Genomic DNA, 8,401 nt, shown 5'->3' with positions numbered 1-8,401 from the left:
TTTCTCGGTCCGCATGCGCACTGCTTTTAGGTACCTCCGACACACCAGGAAATGCACTGTGCACAACGTGCTGCAGTGCGCATGCGAGGGGAGGAGTTCAGTAGCACTGCTGGGCGCTCTATTTGAAAAACCTGAATGCCGACCTACGGACGTAGAAGCTGAAATACAGCGCAGATTGACGAGTCTTCAGGTGAGAGCGGGGATTATCTCAGCAACGGTGCTTCATTAATAACCCCAATGTAGTTATTGCGTTTTGCCCATTCTCACGCGCTGTTCAGTACATTCTGGGAAGTGACATTAGATGTGTCATTAACGATTGTTCCCACCTTAAATTCCAGTCGTCACCACACTATTAATCAGACGCTTCCATGTTCTGCCGGCAGACACACTCCAGTGCGCATTTACATCCGCCATCGAATGCAGGGCTTAAAGTGGAACGAATACATTGGGGGGATGGTGTGTATCTAAAAGTCGTGTCGCAACCCTGCTTAAGAGGCGTGGCCTTCACACTTGAGGGAATGGCCTAACTCGAAGTGTGCTCTGTACAAAAAACCCTCCTGTTTATTTAAATAGCCCATAATATTGCTCTATGTGTAATAACTAAGGCCTAAAATATAGTGTACACTGACTTGGGTTCACTAGTAAAATTATCACCAGAACGCGGTGATAATGTTTGTCAATGCATGATTAACAAGCCTTTGCAATGCAATAGGTCTCGCATTCTCTCGAGTTTAAGCTATTAGCATTGTAAAGGACAATGCCTTTTATTTATGTTTTGGGTTTTAAAACATAAATAAAAGGCATTGTTCAATTACAATACTAATAGCTCAAACTCGCGTGAATGCGAGACCTATTGTATTGCAAATAAATGTTATAGTCGAGTTGTGATTTAATTAGTCTCCTGTAATAAGATAATAACTAGCTGTTCAACCGTAATGCTTTATTACAGTTAATTGTGTTGTTATAACGCCTGCTACCAAAACCAGCAGCCAAGATAACGGGCAGGTTATGGAGCATGTTTGCAGCTGCAGTTTAAACAATAAAAGCGTCTATTCAATTAATTTTTCTAAAACGATCAATTATCGGCAGAAAGAAGAGATTTATGGCAACATGTTTATATTTTTACATACAGTTTATTAGAAGAAAGAAAATCTCTCTGCGTGTTACTACTCATTTTGAACTATAGCCTTTTTTTTGTATATCTGATTACATTAAACTGATTTTTATTTGTTTTTACAACAAATTAATAACTGTGTCTGGTGTATTTTTGTTTTTCTCTTCACGTTCGCAGACACAGTATCACTGTCATATGAAGGAGCCATACCCCAAGGTTTTAAGAGGTGTGTGTGTGTGTGTGAAGAGTGATAGTGTATGGGAAGAGTAATGGTGTCATCATTTATTATAAGGAATACAATACTCACTACCATACTTTGAAAGGATATTTCAAGCCACCTTGGTGTTCCATGATCTTATAAATGAACTCGGTCTTTGGCCGCGTTTCACTATATGATCACAGAAGTCTCAGTGACTTGCAAGATAGGATAGGATATAAGTCTTGTAAAGCGCTCGAATGCCTATTGTCTTGGCGCTGGTAAGTGTAGAGATGGAACAACAGTCTTCAAATCTAGGCTCCCTGAAATAGCCAGGTTTTTAAAACTTTTCTAAAACATTGATGGTGGTCTACTGATTTTAACGAACAAGGAAGCCCATTCCAAAGTCCTGCGGCACGGTTCGAAAAGGCTCTACCTCCCCATCTGGATTTCCTAATCCTACTAACCTGGATGAGGCTCTGAGTACTGGACCTTAGCACACGGCTGGGAGTATAGGGGATCAATATTTTGTGGATATCCTTGGCTCCACCACCAAAGACCGCCTTATGGACCAAACATATGGCCTTGAAATCTATCCGTTGTTGGACGGGGAGCCATATCCTCATAATGTATAGCAGAAATTGTTATCCCATATATTATTTTGCTAATTTTCTTTGATCCTGCGCCAAGTGCTTTTTAGTAGTCTACATTCTTAGGTAGGAAGACTCATAACGAGGTATGAAAGGAAGAGAGTGGGCTTGAGCAGACTGCAGTTATGTCTGGGAGAAGATGGGCATTGAGTCCCAGACATGGAATAGTATTATGATGTGGTGCAGTTACAGTATGTATCCAAATGGTTTCCATACAATTATAGCCTATGCATTAGGCCAAGCTGCAATCGCTGGACGCAGGTAGGCATAATATTGTGATGAAAATGACCCAGGATAAATTAAGACATTTAAGAGTGTCTGGCCTTTGATTTAGGCTATTTACACACAGATGCCCCCGATTGTGGAAAGAGCTTCCGCTGGACTTCTAAATGACTGCTCGTCTTTCGTTTAGGTGTGCAATAAAAACTCATATGTTCTCCTGAAATTAAACAACCTAATCGGCGGCTTATCCTGAAATATTTGATGAGGGACCCCTTAAATTTCACTACGGTTAGCGTTTTACAGATTTCATGAGCTTTGCCTTGAACAGGGGCCCTCTGGGCACCGCCACAGACTTACATTTTGTCCATTCAGTAAGGCTGGAATACAATCACCAGCACTGATAGCAACATACATTTCTTCTTTAGCACCAAGAGGCCATTTCAGTGTCAAATGCCGCACTAAACAAAAACCTTTCACGTTAACCCTTTACATCCAGTGGTCCATGGTCTATTGCAGGTCGCATCTGCGCTGCTTTTTAAAAGCAAAGACGTAAAAGCTGGAAAGTGTCTTGCTCGCCTAACTTGTAGGTTGTTTTGTCTTAATAATTATGACAGACAGCCAAATCGACCCAGTAAAGAAATTGTTTCGCAGAAATGTGCTGTGCGGCCAAAAACAACATTAATGTGCTCGCCTCCCTCACGGTGAGATACCCCGTCTTTTTTAGCACGGGACCTGGAAATTGCTGTAATGTCTGCTTTGACAAATGAGCCTCAAAATGTTAGAGTCCAGATATGTTCACGCTGAGCCATGTGCTGATGCCAAGCTGTTAAAATCTGCGGAGCGTCATGGGGCTTTTGGTGCTGAGTTGTGATAATTCACCCGATAACAGAACAAGCCGGGCAGCGTGGCGACCACGCTAATTGGTAACAGATGCGCACTGCAAAGAATTTAAGGAATGCAGCAGGCACGGGGCTGCTGCTCGCTCTCTAGGCCAGGGGAGAGATAAGGCGGGACATGCACCTGCCTTTGGCTAATTGCGTGCTGTTTTTCTTAGACAGACACACGCAAAGGCCAATAGCGTGTGAGCAACAAAAAAAACCACATACGCACAAGCGTGTGGTGCGAGTTGGAAGCCCTTACTAGAAGCCTCGCAGAGCTGCGCGTGCGCGCTAGCTCAGGTGAGACCTAAAAACCACTTGAACAAATGTCTCTCAGTACAGTGATATGTGATTCATTAAAGTAAAACAATACTCTGTTAAGGAAACACTTTTTAATTTTGAAGACACTTTATTAAATTCAAATATGTTAGTTGCACAATTTACATTTTCATCTGGCACAGAGTACACATCGCCCTGTGGGACACAAATACATGCAGGCAGATGGCAAGCGTGACTCCAGGAGAAACCTATTCAGCTGTAGTGCTTTGAATCGTGATATCTGCTTAACATATAAATGGCACGCTTGCATCAGTGTGCCGTGTTGAAAGCAAGCCTCCATTTCATTGATGAATGTGTGGTGTGGTGGGGCACATGACACTCCAAGCGTACCAGCCTGCCTTTGAGCAGTCGGGATCAGGTTGGCAAGGCAGGCAACCGGCTGGTGGGGGACAGCTAGTGGGCCATTTTTTTCCGTCTGTTGTTAAAGCAGCCCCACATACCTGGGCTGATTTTCTAACCAATTTACTGCTGCAGTTTCAAGTGAGAAGTGGTCTGAGCCAGCCATAAATTGGGCCCATTAATAGTTATTTGCAGAATGACAATTGGGCGGCCGGAGGACTTGCATCCTGTGGTAAACCTCCTTCTATCCCGGTCCTCAGGTGGTGTCGTGAGCCTTTGAGATAGGTGCATCTTTTGAGCAGCAAAATTAACAAGTCTTCATGTAGGGAGGAGGCCCTTTCCCCCCACAACAGGTCACAACGATCGGACAGACAAGTTACAGGTGGCCTGCTGCCAGTTTTCTCGTACTGAGATTGGTAGTTTCATTCAAGTACTGTGCAATAGAATGAGGGAAAAACACCAAGAACCACAAAAGTTTTTAAATAACTTTGCAATTTGTTACCAAAAAATGAATAGAAACGGAAAATCTCCATTCTGACATGAAAGTGGAACGAGAAAGGAGAGAAAGAGACCAAAAGAGACAGGGAGAGGGACGGAGAGACAAACGGGGGAATGGAGTGGAAAGATTGTGTGGTGTGAAGAGTTGAATTATAGGGTTCTCCAACCTTTGCTTTAATAATAGCTACTTCTGTTCAATCAAAATCACCCCAGCTACTAATATTCTTAGTGTTGTTATACTGACCACATCAGGCGAGATTACATTAGTGGACACCATTTGTAGGAGTACATGCATTGGTCACCTAAGTTTTCCAGGCATTTTTGCCAGCAGTAACGTAATAAAGGTATTGTCAATGTAGAATGCCTGTATGTGAGTAATACATGCTAGTCATAGCAGAAATGCTCCTGACATCAATGTACTATTAGCAATAAGTCTTCCCAACACCTCAAGATTTATTACTCCAATATCAGCTTTAAATATATTTTGGAGATTCAGTAATTTTTCTCCAAACATCAGTTTGAGTTCTGAAAAGAAACAAGTTTTCATCTTAAATACGTGCTTTCAGTTTTGGTATACATATATTAATTCATCAAAGCAAAAGTTTCTAGTTTGGTAGGCTAGGTTACACACAGGAGAGCTACTTTTTGTTACCTGGAGAGCTACCAGTAGCTCACGTGCAACGCGTTGGAGAAGCCTTGTATAGAGAGTAAAGGATGGGAGACCAGTTGGGCGAAAGGAGATGGCGGAAGAGTGTACAGCAAATGATGAAACAATGCGTTGATGGAGAAGAGAATGTTGGAAGTTTTCTGGTCAGAGAGAATAAGGAAATGGTGCAATAGTACCTTACACACACACACACACACCTTAGCTCTCTGATGGACCAGTAGTCTATAGCTCGATTTAGAAGTTGCTGGACACCTAAAGGAAGTGTTAAATCCACTTCCCAGAATCGAGTTTGGAAGACTGCAGAAATCCAAGTACTCCCAAAGACTGAAATCCATCGAATTTCTATGGGGAATGGTGGTCTTCTGAAAATATTAAGGTTTGATAGCAGGTTGCTACTGACTGCAGGAGTCCTTGGTGCAATCAGGAGCTTATTTTAGACCTAAGAGCGAGCAAGGCTTTGGGTAACTGAGAGTAAGTATGAACCCCAGAAAGCTGAGGGTGAGCTGCAGGCTCATGGACCTAAATGAAGCCATAACCCTGAAAGAAATATTCACCCCACTAATGCCCAATTAGAGTTAAGAGTAGCTTTAGAGACCTGGTGGTGACTGTTCCAAGCAGCAAGGGAACTACACAGAAATTTGAGCTTTGCAAAATCTCCTGGTGAGCATGGTTTTCAGTGAACTGAGGGTATCTTGAAGCTTTTAGGTATGAGTGAGCAAGTGCTATTGAGCCTAAGGGTAAACTGGGAAATCAGGTGACCAGAAGATGAGCTGGAATACAAAGGCTATGGAAAGTGAGCTGGAGCCTTCAACTCGAGCAGGATCCTTGGGTGGCCAAATCGTGGAAATGAGCTTACAGATCCTATTGGTTGGTGGGTAGTTTGGTGACCAACTGATAGGGAGTATGAGACTCATGTCCTTTAGGATTTGCAGAACCCATGGGTCCTTAAGACGAGCAGAAGCCTACAGGCTTGAGGATGAGTGTGAACCCCTGGGGCCATGTTGGACAGAAGTGACTGAGAATCCCTAAGGATGAACAGGGGTTTTAGTTCTGGACAGGGGATCCAGAGATCCGGGGGTTAGCAAGGGCTTGTGGATCTAAGAGAGAATTGCATTCATTGATGCATGCAATGATAAGAGCTTTATTGACCTGAAGGTATGTGTCAGAAGACGTAGGTGATGTGTAATGGAATAAATGTTTCTAGTCTTGACTGATGCTACTGGCCTTTGAAACTTTAGACATATTTTACCGCACATTTCTCCCCAAAATAAGCCCCTAAAGCTAAACACACAATGATCCATGAAAGTTTGCGATCCGCAAACGTGGAGCGCTTTTTTTGAGTGCCCGGGCTAATTTTTTTGCCCCAATCCGACCTTGGTTGCAGTGCCAGTCAATGAATAAACAAACAGGACACAAATTCATATGACCTAAGCGAAACATACTGAATTCTGGCTTATACCTTGCATAAGTTGTTCTCTTTAATGAAAAACTGACACAGTTTAAAAGTCACACGAGCACGGCTCTTGCCGGGCTCTGCATCAGATTGGAGGCTAACCTGCTGCCACATTTATTTAGTGACTTGTTTGACCCCGGTATTGCTCACATCCAGCACCAAGACAGACAAATGCATCCATCCAGGAATCCGGCATCTGAACCTCTAAAGGTGATCCGGCAATATCAGGCAGTGAGGAGGAGGAAAAGGTGCAACAAAAAGGGAAAATGCATGCTCTTGAAATCATTATTTAATAATAAAAATGGGTCAGTCCCCATCAGTTCCATGTGTGACGGCGATTACTTTTTTGCCAACAACACCTCATCCAGCATGAAAGATAAAGTATGTAGCAAGAAAGGTCAGGACCACAGGACATTGAGCTGGGCAGCTGCAGGAGGCTCTAAAGTGACTCCAGACATGTTGCTCCAATCGAGCAGGGAGAGGAGGCATGGAGAGCCCAGTATGCCTTTAAAACAACATCCCGGGCACTCCTTTTCCACTTGTACTCCTTTTTTCATTTTTTTGTGACTGGGTCGAGGTGCGGCTATTGGAAGTGTTACTATGTGTCTCTTGTAATGAGCCATGTTTGCTAGGTCTGTCCACAAGTTGGTATTGCCACAGGATAAAAAGGTAGAGCAAAAAAATGTGTGGCTTATAGGGACCTGTTTTAATTCACCCTTTCTAGGTCTCGCCTGAGCCAGCGCATGTGCTGGTCTGGTGAGACATTTAGTGAGTGGGGCTTTAGAAATCCGACCACAAGCTTTTGCTTGCGGTCACGCGCACAGCGCCATCTGCCTTTCCTATCTCGTCCTCATTTCCTCGTCCTGGCTCATTAACTCTTTCGTCATGCCTTATGCAGCTCTGCCTGGCATCTCTCTCACGACTCTGATGTTTCAGTCCCCCCTAATTAGCCGCCTGCAGCAAAGCCCTGATCAGCTCTTAGCAGACTGCAGGCCGGGCACCCTTTCCGTAGCAGAAATCTGACACGCACGAGGAGCTCCTATTGCCACAAAGAACTGTTGCCTCCAGTACCCTAAATAACTTTTAACTAGCACTAAAGCATACAATTGGGGAAGAGCCAGCTCGCTGTCCGCGCTCCGTCAGTAATCGTGTTTTATAGTATGTGTACAATTTATGCTGAGCCACACAGTAACGCAATAAAATGCAGAAATAAAATAATTTGCCCTCATCATTTTAGTAACCTGCTTCTATTTACAGTCCGTGATTATGATTGTACTTTTAATACAGCTTTAAAGCATCCAAAAGGTGCCCTCAGCACAGCTTCTTTACAGAGTAGAACATTCTGCATGTGAACGTGCACCAGTTGTGTCCTTATGTGATGCTGGAGGACACTAGAGATCATAGAGGTGCTGGCATGCTGGAAAATAATAGCATTATGTTCTACCATACTGATGTATCTGAAACCGCTTCAGGTTGGGGCAGATTAGAACAGATACAGGTCTCAGGTGTATGACTAGCTCAGCCGCAGTCCACTGGACCTTTCACAAGCATAAATCTTGTATGCAAGTTAGCAGCTTGAGCTATATTTGATGATGGGTCAGTGGCATTATCAACAACCCTTTACAAACTTGAGTCAATAGAACCAACTACTATCCTTAATGACTTTAATTTCTGGGTTTACAAATTACTTGGATCAGACTGCACATTTTTCACTTTACACTTCCATATACTGCCTCATAATAGTTAACTGCTGAAATAAAACATGTACACAGATGTCATGACACTGGAACTATGGCCTTTTAGCTACAGAGATCTACATTTCACCGTAAAAATCGAAACCTGTTCAGCCTATCCAGGTTCTCTTGCATCAATAAGAGCCACCACAGCATCATCACTCGGTGCCACCACAGCATCATCACTCGGCGCCAGCACAACCGCAACACTCTGCACCACCACAGTATCACTCAGGGCCAGCACAGCATCACAGAACCACCGCAGCATCACTTAGTGCTTCTTACACTTTTTAATTACAACTTCTCAACATG

The 8,401-nt window shown here is 43.4% G+C and overlaps 1 protein-coding gene across 3 annotated transcripts in view; it reads left to right on the top strand.

Moving 5' to 3' along the window:
• Positions 1 to 53: 53 nt before the first annotated feature.
• LOC146775920 (anillin-like) overlaps positions 54 to 8,401 on the top strand; it is a 284,167-nt gene continuing 275,819 nt past the window's right edge. For all 3 annotated transcript variants that reach the window (XM_085639582.1, XM_085639581.1, XM_085639580.1), the window contains exon 1: positions 54 to 190. The gene's annotated coding sequence lies outside the window, so the exon portion shown is untranslated. The remainder of the gene's footprint in view (positions 191 to 8,401) is intronic.

The sequence above is a fragment of the Triturus cristatus genome, chromosome 12 (assembly GCF_964204655.1).
Source record: "Triturus cristatus chromosome 12, aTriCri1.1, whole genome shotgun sequence".
In the NCBI taxonomy this organism is placed as follows: Eukaryota; Metazoa; Chordata; class Amphibia; order Caudata; family Salamandridae; genus Triturus; species Triturus cristatus.
Note: the sequence above shows the minus strand (reverse complement) of the source record. Positions and strands in the feature narration are given on the sequence as shown.